The following is an 18,800-nucleotide window of genomic DNA, read 5'->3' as shown; positions in this document are numbered from 1 at the left end:
AATGTCCATTATTGCCAATACTTTTCTGCAAACAATTTTGAATTCAATTAGCCCTGATTGATGTCTTGAGGAACATTTTCTGATCAGAGATGCTTCTGTTTTCTGTCCCTGGCAACATTTCATGGTATTCCCTGGCAGCTTAAAACCCCTTCCCCACCCCCCACACTCCTACCCGAACCCTTGTTCTGAGCTGATGGATCCTTTTTTAGTAGCAAATCATTCCTGTTGTATATATGGCAGTCCTTCTTCAGGGCTTTGTTACACAGCACATAATTGGCTGTGTTTGGCCACCCACAGTCTATAATGTCATAGATCATACATACAGAGCTGGTCCCCTGAGAACCCCAGAGAACTTATGGCTTCAGGAAAGTATTAGGATATACATATTTTACTTAATCATTCTTTAGGTACAGGATAATGATGGCTAAGGGCTTCTGTCTACCTAAATAATCTCACTGGCCAGTTACCGATGGGTGAAGGATGTGCTACATTAGTGAGTATGTTTGTTTGGGTTCTGTCCTATAAGGCCCAAGGCTTCTTCTAGGGGAAATCAGGGTCAGCATTTTCCCTTCTCATGGCTCCCACATCCCCCCAGCTGAGTAATTGCATCTGGGTGCTGCAGCTGCAGAACACATACCTAATTAAAACAATTCCTATACACTGCTGTTAGAATCACTTCTGAATATCCCCATCCTATAAACATATCATATTATAATATTAATGGGGAATCTGTTCCCTTTATTTCCTCAGTCACTTCACAGTTCATTGATTAACCAGATGCCAAGCATACATTCCCTTCCCTCTGTGTGTGGAGAGCTTTATCGTGGAGAGCCCATTATCAATCCAGTCCAAAGTTTCTCAGGGAGGCTTTTCCTATCAATTGTTTCCTTCTGGTTCATAGCATATGGACAGTTTATTCTCTCATCAATCCTCAATGGGCCATTCATGTCCTTGATAATAATAACAGCTTTAATGTATGTGTTCCCATTTCAGGATATATAAACGGTTATCTTGAGCTAATTTAATTAAGCAGCACCCGGGCTGTTGTCCATCATGCGATTCTTCCACCCATAATGGTTTTTTTTTATTAAGCCTGAAGTTCCTAACTTTCTCCCCACCAGAAACTAGGGAGGGAGTCAGAGAAGGCATGGGATGGGGGCAGGGTGGTACTAGAAAGCAGAGGACTGAAAGACAGAGGATGATTGGATGAGAGGGTGATGGAAGTAAACTTGAGAGTCCAGAAGAAAAGAGTAAAGGTCTTACCACTCAACCTGAGTTCTTGATTTGTATGCTAATAATATGCAATAAGTTATACCCAGTCTTTGCATGATACTATAGGAACTTAGGATCATAGATTTAGAAATAGGAAGGACCTTAGAAGTGATTTAATGCAACCCCCTCATTTTACAGATGAAGAAATTGAGACACAGAGAGGTGAAAACAGTCAATAAATATTTAATAAGACCTACTATATGCTAGGTACTCTGGTAAGCTTTGAGGATACCAAAAGAGGCAAAAGGCAGTCCCTGCCCTCAAAGAGCTCACAATATAATGAGAAAGACAACAAGCAGATAAATATATACAAACAAACCATAAATAAGAAATAATTAGAAGGAAGGCACTAGAATTAAACAGGGTTGGGGAAGGCTTCCTGCAGAAGATAAGATTTCAGTTGGAACTTAAAGGAAGCCAGGGAAGCCAGTAGCTGGAGATAAGGAGAGAGAGCATTCCAGGCATGGGGGACCACCAGAGAAAATGTCCAAAGCAGAGAGTTAGAGTATCTTGTTCCTGGAACAGCCAAGAGGCCAGTATAACTGAATGGTGAGTATGTGGCAGGGAGTAAGGTATGAGAATACTGGAAAGGTAGAAGAGGGATAGGTTATGAAGGGCTTTGAATGGCAAATAGAGTATTTTGTATTTGATCCTGGAGGAGATAGGGAGCCACTGGAGTTTATGGAATAAGGGGAGATATAGTCTGATCAGTGCTTTAAGAATATCACTTTGGTGACTAAATGGAGGCTGGATTGGAGTGGGAAGAGACTGAGGGAGGCAGACCCACTAGCAGGCTATTGTACTAGTCCAGCTGTGAGGTGATGAGGGCTGTAGTAGAATGGTGGTAGTGTCAGAGGAGAGAAAAGCACTTATTAGAGAGATGTTTCAGAGGTGAAAGCAATAGACCGGCAACAGATTGGGTATGAAGGATGAAATATAATGAGAAGTCAAGGATAACACCCGGGTCGGGAGCCTGAGAGAGTAAGAGGATGATATTGTTCCCTATAGTAATAGGGAAAGTTAGGGTGGGAATGGGGATAGGATTAAGGGAAAGATAATGAATTCAGTTTAGGACGTGTTGAGTTTAAAATGCCTACTAGAGGTCCAGTTTGATACAGCTAAAAGGCAATTGGACATATGAGACTGGAGGTCAACAGAGAGATTAGGTCAGGATAGATAGATTTGAGAGTCATCAGCATTGAGATGGTAATTAGATGGTAATTGAGATGGGCACTAAACTTCACTTAACCTCTCATACCTCAATTTCCTCATCTGCAAAACTAGGTAAAAGTAGAACCTATCTCATAGGAGTATTATGAGTTTCAAATGAGATGTAGAAAGTATTGAGCAAACTTTAAAGCACTATGAAACTTTTAAGTAGCACCTACTATGTGCCAGGCACAGTATTAAGTGCTTTACAAATATCATCTCATTTGATCCTCATAACAGGTGCTATTATGATCCCCTTTTTACAGTTGAGGAAACTAAGTAAGAGAGAGGTTAAGTGATTCATCAAGGGTCTCACAGTTAGGAAATATCTGAGGCAGGATTTGAACTCTGGTTTTCCTGATACCAGGTCTATCACTCTATCCACTGAGCCACAAGCTGTTGAGCTTTATTACTGTTTATTATTATTATTATTATTATTATTATTATTATTAATATTATTATTATTATTATCTTACTTTCTCATATTATTTTCATCATTATTCCTGGAAAAAGAACATAATTTAAATCTTGGTATAGCAATCATTTAACACCTACAAGAAAAGCTTACTATTTAAAGGAGAGTTGTAAAAAAAAAACAAAAGAACTGCCCACTTCCTCCCTCTTCAGAGTAAATGATGTGGTTGATGCTAACAGTTTATATTTATCAGATGAATTAGGTTATACAGTACTTTACAAAAATATTATCTCATTTACTCCTCATCACAGCCCGGTGAATTTGATGTTACTGTATTGTTACCCCATTTTGCAGGTGAGGAAACAGGTAACTTTCAAAAGGTTAGTCAGAATAGCTGGTATTTATATGGCACTTCAAGGCTTACAAAGTGATTTTCACCCATTATCTGATTTGATCCTTACCACGACCACCAGTTCTGAGATGGGTACTCTATTATCGTCCCCATTTTACAGATGAGGAAACTGAAAGGGACCTCATCTAGACTAGGGATTGTTCATCTTTTTCATGTTACTAACCCCTTTGCCCATCTGGTGAAACCAAAAGATCCCTTCTCATAATAATGTTTTTAAATGCATAAAATAAATTACACACAATTACAAAGGAAACGTGTTATATGAATAGTAATAGCTAGGATCGATACAGTGCTTTAAGGTTTGTAAAGCACTTTACAATCCTGGGAGGCAGATGCTATTATTATCTCCATTTCATGGATGAGGAAACTGAGGCAGAATGACTTGTCCAGACTCATACAACTAGTAAGTGCTTGGGACTAGATTTGAACTCAGGGACCCCTGATGCCAGGACCAGAGCTCTATCCACTGTGCCTCCTAGCTATCTATAATTGAAATATAGCAATCAATTTTTTTTTCCAGTTTCCCGATCCTAGGTTAAGAACTTAGCTGATTCAGTTCAAGGCTGATCTAGTTCTAGTTTCCCCAGGGTTAAGAAATTGAGGCCTTAGCTAAGAGAGAGTTAGTGTCCATGATTGCATAATCAGCAAATATCTTAAGTGGAATTGGAAGTGTGATTTTATTTCTTTTCCAAGATGACATAGGTAGCGTCAGAACTCAGATTCAAGCCCAAGTTCTCTTCCTAGTGTAGTGGTCTTCCCATTATACCATGCTGATGATCTCTAAGCCAGGCCTCTTTCTGCTCCGAGATTCTTAGATTCTGCAGTTCTTTGATTCTACAAAGCCTGGGTTATCCCAATAATGAGTCTATTGAAAGTGAAGTGTACCTTGCTTAAAGGAGAGTTTCTGGAGTCAAAACTAAGTGTTAAAGAGACTTTCTATGTATTTTGACCTTTATAGCAGGTCCCCTAGACAGCTTTTCCAAAAGAGGTATTGATGGAGAGCCAAGTAAAGGATTTGAAATCTCTGCTGTTCCTGACTCCCTACAGAAAATGCAGGAAAAAAACATAACTGTACTCTCAGCATCTGCTTAGCAACAGCTGTTTCTTTTTGTGTGCCTGAAGTGAAACTCCTACCAGCACTGACCCAGCCCTTTATCCTGTTAGAAGAGGCCTATTAAATGGTAGCGTCTGTGATTTTGTCATGCCTTGTTCAAAACCTTGAGAGACCTCACTGACTTTTCTGAAGACTAAGGTAGTGAGGTGTTTCACCTTACACACTTCCACTGCCCTGTAACCCAGTTAAGGCAGGTTGAGTCACCAAGCCCTTAAGAAGTACCTAAATAGTAAATGCAAGGCTCTGTGTCAAGCCCCGGGGATATGAAGAAAGGGAAAAAATTCTCTCAAGAATCTCACAGTCTAATGGAAAATGAGCACAAAAACAATTATGTACAAACAGGATAAATCACAAATGATCAACAGAGAGTCCCTAACATTAAGGCAGAATCTGGAAAGGCTTCTTAGGGAAAGTAGGATTAGAGCTGGGATATGAAGGAAACCAGGAGATGGGGATGAGGAAGGAGAGAATTCCAGGCCTAAAGTACAGTCAGTGTAACTGCAGTAAGGTATTCTGTTGTTTCAGTCGGGTCCGACTCTTCATGACCCCATTTGGGGTTTTCTTGGCAAAATATTGGAGTGGTTTGTCATTTCCTTCTCCAGCTCATTTTACAGATGAGGAAACTGAGGCAAACAAGGTTAAGTGACTTGCTCAGGGTCACACAAATAGTACCGGAAGCCAAATTTGAACTCACAAGGATGAGTCTTTGTAACTTTGTATCCCAATGCTCTATGCACTGCACCACCAGCTACCTCCCTCCTTGAGAGCAGAAACTACCCTTTGCCTCTTTGTATTCCCAGGCACAAAGTACATGCTTAATGAAAGTTTATTGACTAACTAATTGACTGACTGACTAAATTTGGAATCTGAGCACATAACCTTGAGCAGGTTACTTCCCCTTAAGGTGCTTGTTTCATCATCTATAACTTGAGGGGTCTGGACTCAGTAGTTCATGTTTAAGCTCTAAATCCCAGCATCTTGGGCCTCTGTTCCACTTCCTTGTACTTCACTTTAAATAAAGCTAATACAGAAAAATCAATCTGTAAAGAGGTATCAGGGTCTCCCCCAATAGAACGCAAGCTCATTGAGGGCAGGGACTGTTCCATTTCTAATTTTGCATCCGCGGCCTAGCACAGTATCTAGCTCAAAAGATGTGCTTCATGAACAGTTGTTGGCTGATTGCTTCTTTGCTCAACAAAAAGATTTATAATTGAATTCCTTTGAAAAGTAATTTTCCCTAACACATATGCCAACAATATTATTATTGTAATTATTATTTATGTATAATTATTAACAGCTTGATGACTCCTCTTGCCCTTTCCTGCTCTTGATCTATGATCCTAAGATATTCTGAACAACCGCAAATCACATTTATGTGCTGCTCCATTTTTATTTACAAAGTGCTTTGCTCATAATGATTCTATGAGATAAGTAGTGTGAATACTATTATCTCCCACCATTTGCCACTAACTTGACCCATGACCCTAAGTAACTCATTCCACTTTCTGGTTGATTTACAGAGAAGAGATCATGAAGCTGAGGGGCCCCAGCGGATTATCCTTGAGGTCCAAAATATTATAAAATGGTTTTGTGGGGGTTTTTGTGGGTAGGAAGTAATTGAGTAACTGAGGGTGTGGGGAGCTGATGGTAATGCTTTTCCCTTTGTATGTAAGTTTGCTTAGCTTTCTATATGGACTCCACCAAATTTTCAAGACACCTGGTGAGTTAGTTCCCACACCTGAGCAATTTGAGCTTCCAATTGGAAAAGGTAGGGCTCCCCAGGGGCACGAGTCCCCCTACAGTTTGGGCCCCAAAGCAGGAGATCTGTGAATATTTAATGAATGATAGACCTTGACCCTGGGTACTTGAAATTGGGCACAACTCTCTAGTAGATTTCCCCTTAGGAAAAAATCAGTGGTGGAGACAGACTTTGAACTCATTGTTCCAAAGCCCTTTTCTGGGCTTAAAGGGATTTCATTCTAATTTTTAAAAATTACTGTTATATATCTACTTCAAAAAAAAAATCATGATCCTAGAAGTCATCTACTCCACTCTAAGTTTTAGAGATACTAAATGACTCGTTCAAGATTATGTGGCTAATTAATAATAAAGTAAGACTTGAAATCTAGAAGATCTCCTAACTCCCAATTAATTGATTACACCATGTTGCCTCCATGTTTCTTCTTTCCTCCTCAAAAAACCAAGTTTGGTTCACGATGACAGCATTTCAGAATTGGAAGGGACCTTAGAGGTCGCTGGGTCTAACCCTTAATTATAGCATTTATATGTACATGTACATATGTAGGTATGCATGTGTATTTATAAAAAACTGTGTACTATATGTAAATAAAACTTTACATATATTATGTCATTTGAGATACACTATAATCCTATGAGATAAGTAGTGTAAGTATTTTTATCCTCACTGTACAGATGAAGAAACTGAGGATCAGAGAGTTTAAATGTAGTCTTCTCATCTGTCTCCTTACTTCCTTCAAGACACAAGTCAAGCACCACCTTCTGCATGACCCTGTTTTTGACTCTGCAACTGCTATGGTCCTACCTTGCAACCCTGTATTTAACTACCTTGTATTTATTATGGAGGCCACTAGGTGGCAGTGGATAGGCGGATGCCCCGAGTCAGGAAGATTCATCTTCCTGAGTTCAAATCTGGCCTCAGATATTTATTAGCTGTGTGACCTTGGGCAAGTCTCTTAACCCTGTTTGCCTCAGTTTCTGATCTGTAAAATGAACTGAAGAAGGAAAGGGCAAACCACTCCAGTATCTTTGCTGGGAAAACCCCAAATGGAGTAATGAAGAATCAGACACAGCTGAAAAACAACTGAGCAATTTATTTTATCCGGTTTGTGCATGCATACATATCTACATATCTAGCTACTTACATATACACATGCATACATACATATCCATAGAGCATCTCCAAAAATTCTGCTGCACTAAGACTTTTGGTAGACTATACACACAATAAATAAAATAAATGAATATATATATATATAAATATAAATATATATATACACACACATACATATATACACATATGCACACATGTAATATATACATGCACATATGTGTACACATGTGTGTATTTATCTACACATATGCGCATGTATATGTATGCATGTTGTATGTGTTATCTCTTCTCATAATATTCTTGAGAGTAAGGACTCTTTCTGTGCACCCCTAGCACTGTACCTGGCACATAATAAGTGCTTAATTAGTGCTTGTTGATTGATTGACCTGTCCAAGACCAAACAACTAGTAAGTTTTAGAGGTGAAATTTAAATATAAGTCTCCTCTGATTCCAAATCTATAATCCTTTCTTTTCTTTCCAGCCATTCTATTTTGTGCAATTCAAATTGTTAAGGAGTTTTCCCTTACCCATACCCTAAATCTGTGTCTCTGAAACTTCCATCCATTTCTCCTAGTTCCGCCCTTTGGAGCCAAGAAGAACCATAATCAATTTTCCCATAACATCCCTTCAACTACTTGAATATACCTATCATATACCCCCAAGTCTTTGCTTCTCCAAGTAAAACAGCCCCAATTCCTTCACCTGATCATTTCCCTATGGAGCGTCTCTTGCATCTCATTCCATCCACATTGATTTAAGATCATTGGAGAAAAGATGCTATGTAAACCTGACAACACTGAATATTCCCAGAGATTAGATTTTGGTTTCTATATGACCCCCACTTCCCTTTCCTTTGAGAAACCCATTGCCTGCCTTGATTTCAGTACATTCCTCAGCCATGCGCCATCTTCAATGACAGGCAATCCATTTGAAGTAAAGAATCCTGTCAGTTCTCATTAGGATTGTTTTCCCTGGCATCAGCAGCAGTAGCCTTAGTTAATGCTGCTCCCAGCAAGCATCCTCTGGACCAGAAAATCATCCCATGCCAAAGCACCTTAGCTAGGCAAAGTGGAAAGCCATCCTCCAGAAACCACCTTATAACTTAGGATATCTTGTCAATATGTACCTCTGATTCCATTAAAATGAGGGCATCTTTGACAGTAAAGGGGGAAGAAAAGCTTTCTCTGTAGCATTTGGAAGAGAGAAGCTCAAGGGGAAAAAAAAGACCTTAAAGGGAGCGAGAAGACCATTCATTGCTCTGCAGAGGCATTGATGCTTCAGAGTATCATCAAGGTTCATTTATGGAGATAAATGCACTTCCTGGGGAGAGGTGCAATTATCCCATTTACTTCCTCCTCACTGACACTTGGGTGGGAAGCCATCAATGTAGAAATCATTCTGGCCTTAGCAGATTTGGGGGAGATTTAGCAACAATAAACTCACAAGCTAGCCAAGAGTTCTGTGTGGGCTATGCCTTACAGTTACCTGAAAGCAGCTTATTTTTAACAGTAGCATCTCTAGGTGTTTTATAAGCTCCTGGAAGCCTTTCTGATCCCACCCACATATAGGTGGTGGAGTGGATAGAATGCCCAGCCTGGAGTCAGGAAAAGTCTTCTTTTTGAATTCAAATGTGGCCTCAGAAAGATACTAGCTGTGTGACCCTGGGTAAGTCACTTAACACTGTTTGCCTCAGTTTCCTCATCTGTAAAATGAACTGGAGAAGGAATTGGCAAAAATTACTTGGCCAAGAAAACCCCAAATAGGGTCATAAAGAGTTGGACATGACTGAACAACAACAGTAATAAACTTCTTATAAGAAAGCTTCTCAACTCAGCAATCCTATTGGACAAGGATTCTTACTCCCACAGTGCTTGTGTAGTGGGGGAGGGTATAGCAGGGGAAGAAAAACAATTGGAGAAAAAGAATCGAAGGGTTTTTACTGTGTTTGCATGCCACAACCTAACTAACTGTAGCCTTGGATGAGTCATTTCATCTCTAGAAGGCTCGAATTCTGCATCTTTAAGATATCCCAGGTGCATGCACGCACACACACATGCACACACACACGTTCACATGTGAACACACTACCCATTTGACATTTCTTTAAGGAATTTTCCAACTCAAACACGGCAACAGTTCCCATGAACTGAGAAAAGCAGAAGAACCAGAGGGATAATGTAGATTTTCTTATCCATTTCCTTAATGCCAATGAAGGTGGATTTAAACACTATTGTTATATGGAGGAACCGAAGGGCAACGTCAAAGTTGATACTCCCTAGAATGTTGTGGTTTAGTGCAAAGAATCCTGAATTTGAAGTTAGGAAACAGGTTTGAATCCCGGCTCTGATAAATGGATATATTGTGCTTTGAAGGCATAAAGTTTGATTTAAACATAAGTCATTGGTACTGTTATACTTGGTCCAAAATTATGATTTCATTGCTTTAAGGAACTCCTGGTGAGGAAATTTCCTCTAACAATGTAGAGCAGCACCTGCTCTGCAACTTAGAGAGCGACCCAGGGCAGTAAAGAGGTAAAATGACCTTTCCATGATCATAGTTCAGGCTGTGTCAGCAACTGAGCTTGAACACACTGTGTGTTGGCGATCATCTGGACTTCAAGTGTCCAGCCTTCCACCCACTATACTGCACAGGGTCTTATGATTATTACCATTATTATTTTAACAACCTACCTAAACCCGAGGCACCCGTTATCAACCTATCTACTGACAAAGCAAGACATCCCCCATCCAAAACACATCATCATCATCATCATCATACTAGTGATCATTGTCACAATCATAGTGATGGTAATAGTAATAATTAATATGCTTGACTTCAGGCCCAGCACTCTATCCTTTGCACTATCTAGCTGCCCTGCATACTAGGTTTTCCATAACTCGCTTTTTTCTTCAGAACTTTTTTTTCCTCATACGTTTTCTTAGGGCCTTTCTCTCTGCTAAAATAAAATAAATTGTGCTTAGTTATCAATAGGTAGCTACCCTTTCAGGGATATATGAATTTTAGCAGAGGCCTTACTCCATTACTCAATGCAGAGGAGTGAGTGATGGTGAAACTTTAAGCACCATAAAAACATAAGGAGAAATATACACACAAATAAAACATGTGTATGCATGTATATGTATATGTGTACATATATGAATATATTTATATGTGTCTATACATATATACATATATGTATGTGTGGCTATATATGTATATATATAATGGATATGTGTGTATATGTGTGTGTGTGTGTGTGTATACACACACACACACACACACACACACACACACAAATGTAAGAAGAGGAGGGATTCCCTTTGATAGACTTTAGATGACACTCTACCTGACCTCTTCCACTCACATGTTATGTGTACTTCTAAAGATGCCCTACGAGGATCCCTTCCAGACGGAAAAGCCTCTAAAATTGAGGAGCAGGGAAGACAAAGTAGTAAAAAGTCTTTCTCTCTGTCCACTTGGCCCTGTTTTGACACCATGGGCCCAGGTAGGCCATTTTCCAGCCCAGCCAGAAGGAGGGAAAATTGAACTGCGGTCTAGAGAGCTATCCGTTCTGACCATTAGTCAATCACCAGGAGCCCATTAGACCTAATTGTCTTTGAAACATCCGTCGAACCAACACTTTTTTTGGAGGTCAGACTTTGAGGCCAGAGAGAAGGCACCAGTACCTGTGATGAAAATAAAAACATAATAGGTTCAGATAGTTGGGTTGAAAATTAGCTTTAGGGGTCTCCTCCAGTTGCTTTGTTAATGAGGTGAAGCCTAATAATGGTCTTGACTGTAATAAAGATGAATTACTCTTTTCCATAAAATAATGAAACTTTGGTAAACATTCCAGGTTTTTCACTTAATTCCTCCCCAATGCACTGAGAGAGAAGGAGAGAGAAAGAACAAGAGAGGGATTGAGAGGGAGACCTCCCCCAAACCCACCCCCCCATTTTTAATATTCTGAGCTATTAGATTTCAATAACCCACTCTACAGCAATGCAGGTCTCATTTCCCTGGACAGACCAAATAGGCAATAACAGCCTCTCGGTTAGAACACTAATGTTGTAATTTAGAACTTCTGTCAAGATGAAAGATCTTTGCTGGGATCCTCAGAGGGCCCACAGCGACACTTCAACCCAGGCCCGGATAATGAAGTTTTCATTATTAAATAAAGATATTTTAGGAATGTCATAAACCATAAATCCATTCTTCTGTAATGCACTGCCAACCTTATTGTGTTTATTTCTGGTATAGGACCCACCCCTCTCTCCCCTTTCGCCCAAGGCCCCCAAACCTAGTTTTTTTTTTAATCTTCTCAACCAACCCCCCAATACAATCATGAGCTTAAGTTGCTATGGTGACAGAAAACAGTGTCTTCCCCTCATTGAGACCCCATTGGCTATAAAAATGTGGAACGACAGGATGGAGGGGGCAAGGCTCCTGTACTCTCTTTGTTTCCCCTCTTCCTCTTCACCTCGGTTTGCCAACCAGCTGGGAGAGTGACTCCAGGCAACTTTCTCTCACCACAAGGAAATGCTAACATGTACCATCAGGTCTGGCTGTTCTTAAAAATTAAGAGACAATCAATTTTTAATGTGAATTTAGTGGTGGTGGGAAGCATTGGACTTCAAGTCCCAGAGACACGGCTGCTCTATTTATCTACCTGCTAAGCACACCAAGGTAGTTTCCGTAGATTCACTACCCTGACCTCTTCTTCTTATTCCTGACCTCACAAGGAACCTTTATCAGAAGAGACAAATAACCTGCTAAACTGTTTCCTTTTTTCTCCCATCTCTGGCATCCCTCAAATAAAGCCTGCCTGGTCTCTGCAAATATCAGGAGAGGACAAAGGTCCGAAATGGAACTCAAGGCTAAGCTGATCCAACCTATATGCTTGCTTATGTATGTCCAATCAGAACCTCATAGAGTTCACAAGGTCATTTAGTCCATTCTAAAGGCTAGAAAACACTTAATCAGCTCTCCTCAAGGATTTCCAGAAAAGGAAATTCTACAGCCCATCATAGTGCATGACACTTCAAGTCAGTTTAATCTTCCTTGTATCTAATCTGGGTTATCTTCGATGAATATTGGGTAATTTTTCAGAAGAGATAGAGAATAGCTCGTCTCTTGGAGTCAGGAAGGCTTGGGTTTGAACCCCGCTTCTGATATTGCTACCTGTGTGACTCTGGGCAAGTCATTTAACCACCCTCAGCTTTAGTTTTCCCATCTGTAAAATAGGGTAATAATAGCACCTCCTTCCCAGGGTGGTCGTGAGGATCAAATGAGACAATATTTGTAAAGATTCCCTCTAATTCAGGTATTGATCTAGAAGATTCAGAGGCCTCTTCTAGCTCTAAGAGTCTATCATTCTGTGATGGGTGGAAATATTGATTTAGAAGCACCTCAACCAACAGCCCTTAAAATCTTTGTCAATGGATCCCAAGCAGAAAGGAGTTGTACCAACCTCAAAAAATTTCAGCTATGGACCTGGTGGCCTACCATATATAAGCCTACCATGCAAAGATAAGCTAGTTAAAGTGGTACAGATTCACTGTCTGGTTGGCCACATGGTGGGGTTCTTTTGGGCCATAGCTCCTCTTGAGAGAGGCAGTTAGGTGGCACAGAAGATAGTGCTGGGCCTGGCGTCAGGAAGACTCACCTTCATGAGTTCAGATCTGACTTCAGACACTTAAGAGTTGTATGACCCTGGGTGGGTCACTTCACCCTCTTTGCCTCAGTTTCCTCATCTGTCAAATGAGCTGGAGAAGGAAATGGCAAACCACTGCAATATCTTTGCCAAGAAAACCCCAAATTAAGTCAGGAAGAACGGCACATGACTGAAAAGACCGAGCAACAACAACTCTTGAGAATCATCTGCTGAGTTATAATAGGGTTTCCAATCTCCTAGTTGCTAGGGACTTCCCCCATGGATTTACTTTGTGCATATTTTGCATATGCTTATATGTGAACTTGTATCTTTATCCAGTATCATATAAGCTTCTCTGGGACAAAGACTATTTTATTTTTGCCCCTCTACCCCCAGATCCTAGCATCCAGTAGGTATTTAATAAGTGCTTATTGGTTGGTTGATTTTGATCAGCAGAAGCACAAATATACTCTTTATCAACCAACTCCTGAAGTAATTTCAAATGTCCTTGAAATAAGTCAAATGGGGAAACTGAGGGTCATAGAGGATGAATGATTCATCCATGGTCATAAGGCCCAAAAGGAGCAGAGAATCCAGGTGTCCTCACTCCAAATAAGGTGCACTGCCTATTACACCCTACTGCTTTGCGGTGTAGTTGTTGTTGCTGTATTTGCTTACACAAGTGACCCGAATTGATTTTTTAATGGTCCATTAAATAATCAAAGAAAAGTCTGAACATCCAAGTCTCAGAGGATAAAGAGGTTAATAATACCCTAAACGATGATTTTTTTTAAGGGAGGGATGAGGAGGGACCAGGACATTGTGACTTCTCCCTAGGTAAAAAATCTCCATTTATCACCTTTGATCCCGGTACATGATTTTTCAAGTTTTGGAGATACCACCCTTTTTAGGAGAAACCTCACTTTGATCCCCATGTTCAATGAGAGTCAGGAACAGCTGGTCTCAGAATAAGCTGCTGCCTTCCAAAAACATCAGAGAAACCAAATTATGAATTACATAAAATATGAAAAAAAATTTAAAAGGCAGCCAAGGAGTACATATAAGTTCAGGATATTTATTTCGGGAGTTGGGGGAAGCTCGAAACCACAACAAACCGTAAAACGCTATCAGCACTTGAATTAATTGAAAATAAATTTCCCCTCCCAGCGCTAAACAAATGAGGAGCTTTTCGTGTGATAACACTCACACCCGCCTGTAATAGGTTGCTAAGATTCCACTAATTAAAAAAATCTCATTTGAAGATGGTTAATGGGTTCTGCATTTCTACAAAGCACTAGTCAGGCAACATTTCTCTGAACTTCAGGGTCTGTGCTGATTACTACTCAATTAGTTTTGATTCAATTCACTGAAGAAAAATGTCCATTTCATTAGTGCGGAGAAATAACCATTGGCCACGAAATATATTTCCCCGTATTGCTATGGCAACGGGGATGACACAGCCGAGCTCAGAATGTTAATGTGTTTCCTGGAACTGTATTTTTAAGTCATTGTGCCAGCATTAAGTCTTCTGGGGAGAGGGAGGGAGTTACCACTGGTGCCCTGCCATTGGTGCCATGCCTGGCAGGAAGATGCCTCTCCCAGCAGAGCTTACTTTTTCTTCCTGCCCCTCCCTTTCTTGGAGAGGGAAGGGAGATGCAGCAATATCCATCTGAATGTATTTAGCTTTGTATACAACAGGGTATACAGATGTCCAGACTGGAAAAAAAAATAGTCTATCGCCAGGGTGTTTTGTGGGAATTCTTTTGTCTATGTGATGTCAAGTCATCTGGATAGAGAATTTTCCCCTTTTTATCCATGTGCTCTAGGGTCATTTTCCTAGACCATAACTGAGATAGGCTAGTGTGAAGGGATGGCTAAGGTTCAAATGGAGTAATACTCTGTTGTGTGTGATTTGTTCTTCATTCTCGAAGAGGACCATGACATCAGGAAGATGATGCCATGACTTGCAAGTGAATTAGATTTAAGCAAAGGAGGGCTGTGCAAGGTCACCAGCCTCACTTTCTCTTCCAGAGCCATCTGGGTCCAGTGGCCAGATATGGATCAGGATAACTGGAGACGGCCCAGCATGCAATGAGAGACCTTGGCCTTTTTAAGCTAAGGTCTTTCCCACTTCTCACTCTTAGTGATTAGGGTTATTTAAGAAGTGAGCCTCTTTAATTAAAAAAAAAAAACTGGGAGGGGGGGATCCTCAGAGTTGTTTCTGGCCAAAAGAGAAACAGTTCCTGAAATCCATCCCTCATCCTATCCACAATAAGAGCCACTAAGTATAGATGATAAGCATGAAAGAGATGAAAACATTTTGATAATTCAAGTTAAAAAAAGATATATTTCCATTCTGCTTTTGGTTTGAGTCATAGAGACATATATAGTAAGCTCATCAAATCTGTGAGTAACACAAACCTGAAAGGAAGAGATAGTTAACAGGCCCCAGTTAGGACCCTGAAATAATCTTAGCAGCTTAGAAAGATTGGTTGAATCTAACAAGAGGAATCCAGTAGGGGCAAATGCAAAGAGCTGTACTTTAGTTTAAAAAAACTACACCAATATGAGATTGGAAAGTTCTAGGAAAATGAAGTTAGTCTGAAAAATGTCTGGGAGTTTTAATGGACTGCCAGTTTGATATGGGTCAGCAGTACAATATGGGGGCCAAAAAGTTAATGTGGTCTTAGGTTGCATGCATTAGAAAACAGTGGTTTCCAATAGGAAAAAAGGAAATAGTCCTATCGTATTCCGCCTTGGCCTGACCATTTCTATGGTATTGTGTTCAATTCTGGGGGTTACATTTACATCTGGGGCAAATGTCAATAAACTGAAAAGCATCCAGAAGAAAGCCTCTAGGATAGTTCAAGTCCTCAGGATCAGGACATAAGAAGATCAGTTGAAAGAAATGGAGATGTTTAGCTTGGAGAAGACAATATGTAGGGTGAGACACAATAGCTGTCTTCAGGTATTTGGAAGGCTGTCATATGGAAGAAATATTATACTTATTTTGTTGGGTCCCAGCGAGCAGAACCAAGAGCAACAGGAGGAGGTTTTTGAGAGGCAAATTTTAGGTTTGGTGTAAGGAAAAACTTTAAAACAATTAGAGCCATAATAGCTAGCAATTATATAGTGCTTTAAGGTTTGCAAAATACTTTACATATATGTTAACTATTCCAGAGTAAGATAGACTGCCTTGGGAGGTTTGGGCTTTCCAATCACTACAGTGTGTGTTTCATGAGAAGGCTAGATTACTGCTTTTTGAAGATAATTGTAGAGAGCATCCTTGGTCAGCTATGAACTGGACCTTCAATTGTTAGTTTCTGGATTTACTGTCTGGAAATTTATTGAATAAGAATCATATTTTCCTGTGTCATTTGCAGACAGAAATTATTCATCTCAATCAATAACTGAGAATTTGGGTTTTGAATGACCTGAATTATTGGGGCAAGTTGACCTGGCCTCTATGTGATAGGTATAATATAAAAGGCCAGGAGAAAAGATACCAAAGATATGTATTGAACTTTGTCTGTAAAAATCATTAGTGAAATATCATTATGGCAACTATCTGCTTCATTCGAATAATAAAGAGCCAACCCAGATCAAGGTCCCCCAAAACATCTTAGGTTCAAAATTCTCTGGATTTTGTTTCTGGAAATTTACTGAAAAAAGTCATATTTCTAAAATATTTGTTAGCTTTAAGCCAGGGATTCTACTGCTAGGTATCTACCCCAAGGAAGTTATTGGAGGGGAAAAATTGTTCCTTCCACAACAAAATTGTTATTAAGCAATACCTTTTGTTGTAACAACTGGAAATTAAGAAGATGCCCCCGACTGGGGAATAGCTAAGTATATATGAATGTAATGGAGTATTGCTGCACTATTAGAAATGATGCACATGATAAATACAGAGAAATATAGAAAGACTTGCATGAACTGACATACAATAAAGTAAATAGAGCCAGGAAAGAAATCAATATAATGACTTTTTGTTGTTCAGTCATTTCTCAATCACGTTCAACTCTTCAAAGTAGTTTGCCATTTCCTTCTCTGGCTTATTTTATAGAGGAAGAAACTGAGGCAAATAGGTTTAATGATTTATCCAGGGTCACACAGCCAGCAAATATCTGAAGCTGGATTCAAACTCAAGTCTTCCTAACTCCAGGCCAGGCACTCTATCCACTGTACCACCTGACAGACATAATGACTAAAACAATGTAAATCAAAAGAACAACAAACATAAAACAATTAAAACCAAAAGTTGTGAAATTACAATGAACAAGCTTGTCCCTGAAGAAAAAGTATAAGAAGACACCTGCCCAAGGCCCTGTGTAGAGGTCAGGATCCACAAATATAGAACATTGAACATAACAGAAGATTTCTAAAATTTGTTGATTGGTTTTATTGAATCTTGTTCTCACCTCTTTTCTTGTTGCTTTAAACTCTTTGTATGAACAGATGGCTTTCTGGGAAGGAGAGGGGGAGAATACAGAGGAAAAATCCAGTAATATAGATCTAGTAATATCAAAATAAAAGACATCAAGAAGATTCTTTATCAGAAAATGGGTCATAGCTCTTTTGTGTCACACGTAGAGAGTTAGCAATCAAAGTCAACAAACATGTATTTAGTGTTTATCCTACGTTCAGTATTTTATTTTTCCTTGATTTGACAAAGGAAATAGAGATGTTTAACCTGGAGAAGGGGGCAACTAGGTGGCACAGCAGATAGAGCAAAGAGCCTAGAGTCAAGAAGACCTGAGTTCAAATCCAACCTTAGACACTTACCAGCTGTGTGACCCTTGGGGAAATCATTCAACCCTGTTTGCCTCAATTTCCTCATCTGTGAAGTGAGCTGGAGAAGTAAATGACAAACTGTTCCAGTATCTCTTCCATGAAAACCCCAAATGGTGTCACAAAGAGTCAGACTTGACTGAAATTACTGGCCAATAGCAACAACAGCCTAGAGAAGAGAAGGTCATGTCGGTTGTCTGCAGCTCTGTGCTTTTGTGCTAAATAACTGCCTCTGCCACCAAGGAGTTTCCTATTTGGTAGGGGATTGATTGATCTGTCTATCTATCTATCTATCTATCTATCTATCTATCTATCTATCTATCTATCTGTCTGTCATCTGTCTGCCTGTCTATCTCTATATTTGTCTCTCTGTATATCTCTATCTCTATCCTTCTATTTATCTCTATCAACTTATTTCTCTATCTCTCTGTCTAAAAGAATAGCCAAAAATTGCTTGCATTTAGTGCTTTAAGGTTTGCAAAGCACTTATAAAGTGCTTATACATTCTCATTTAATCTAAAAATAAGGTGTTTTTAAAAAAAAAAATCAAAGAATCATAGAATTTTATAACCAAAAGGAAACTTAGAAATCATGGACTCCAACCTTCTAATTTTACAGGTGGAGAAATTGAGTCCCAGAGAAGTGAAGTGATTCACTGAAAATCCCATCAGTGACAGAGGCAGCATTAGCATTCAGTTCTCCTCACTCAGGAAGGTGCTCATGAATGCCTAATGAGTTTCACAGAAAGTAAGTACTATAGGAATCTCTTTGGCTTGGGCAGCTGCAGTATGGTGGAAAGATCATTGGATTTAAATTGGAAAATTTGGGTTCAAATCCCTGTTCCACTACTTAATATTTCTATTATATAGTGCTTATCACATATTGTCTCTGAGACTCAGTTTCTCATCTGTAAAATGGAGATTATAATAATACTTGTACTACCTAACATATAGGGTGGTCAGAATCAAAGAAGATTATAAATGTGAAATGCTATTCAGATGTAATCATGAAGAAAACAACAGTTTTATTCCAATTAATTAAATTTACTTCCCCATTTAATTC

This window comes from Phascolarctos cinereus, unplaced genomic scaffold (assembly GCF_003287225.1).
Source record: "Phascolarctos cinereus isolate Bilbo 61053 unplaced genomic scaffold, phaCin_HiC Scaffold_5;HRSCAF=322, whole genome shotgun sequence".
NCBI lineage: Eukaryota > Metazoa > Chordata > Mammalia > Diprotodontia > Phascolarctidae > Phascolarctos > Phascolarctos cinereus.
Note: the sequence above shows the minus strand (reverse complement) of the source record.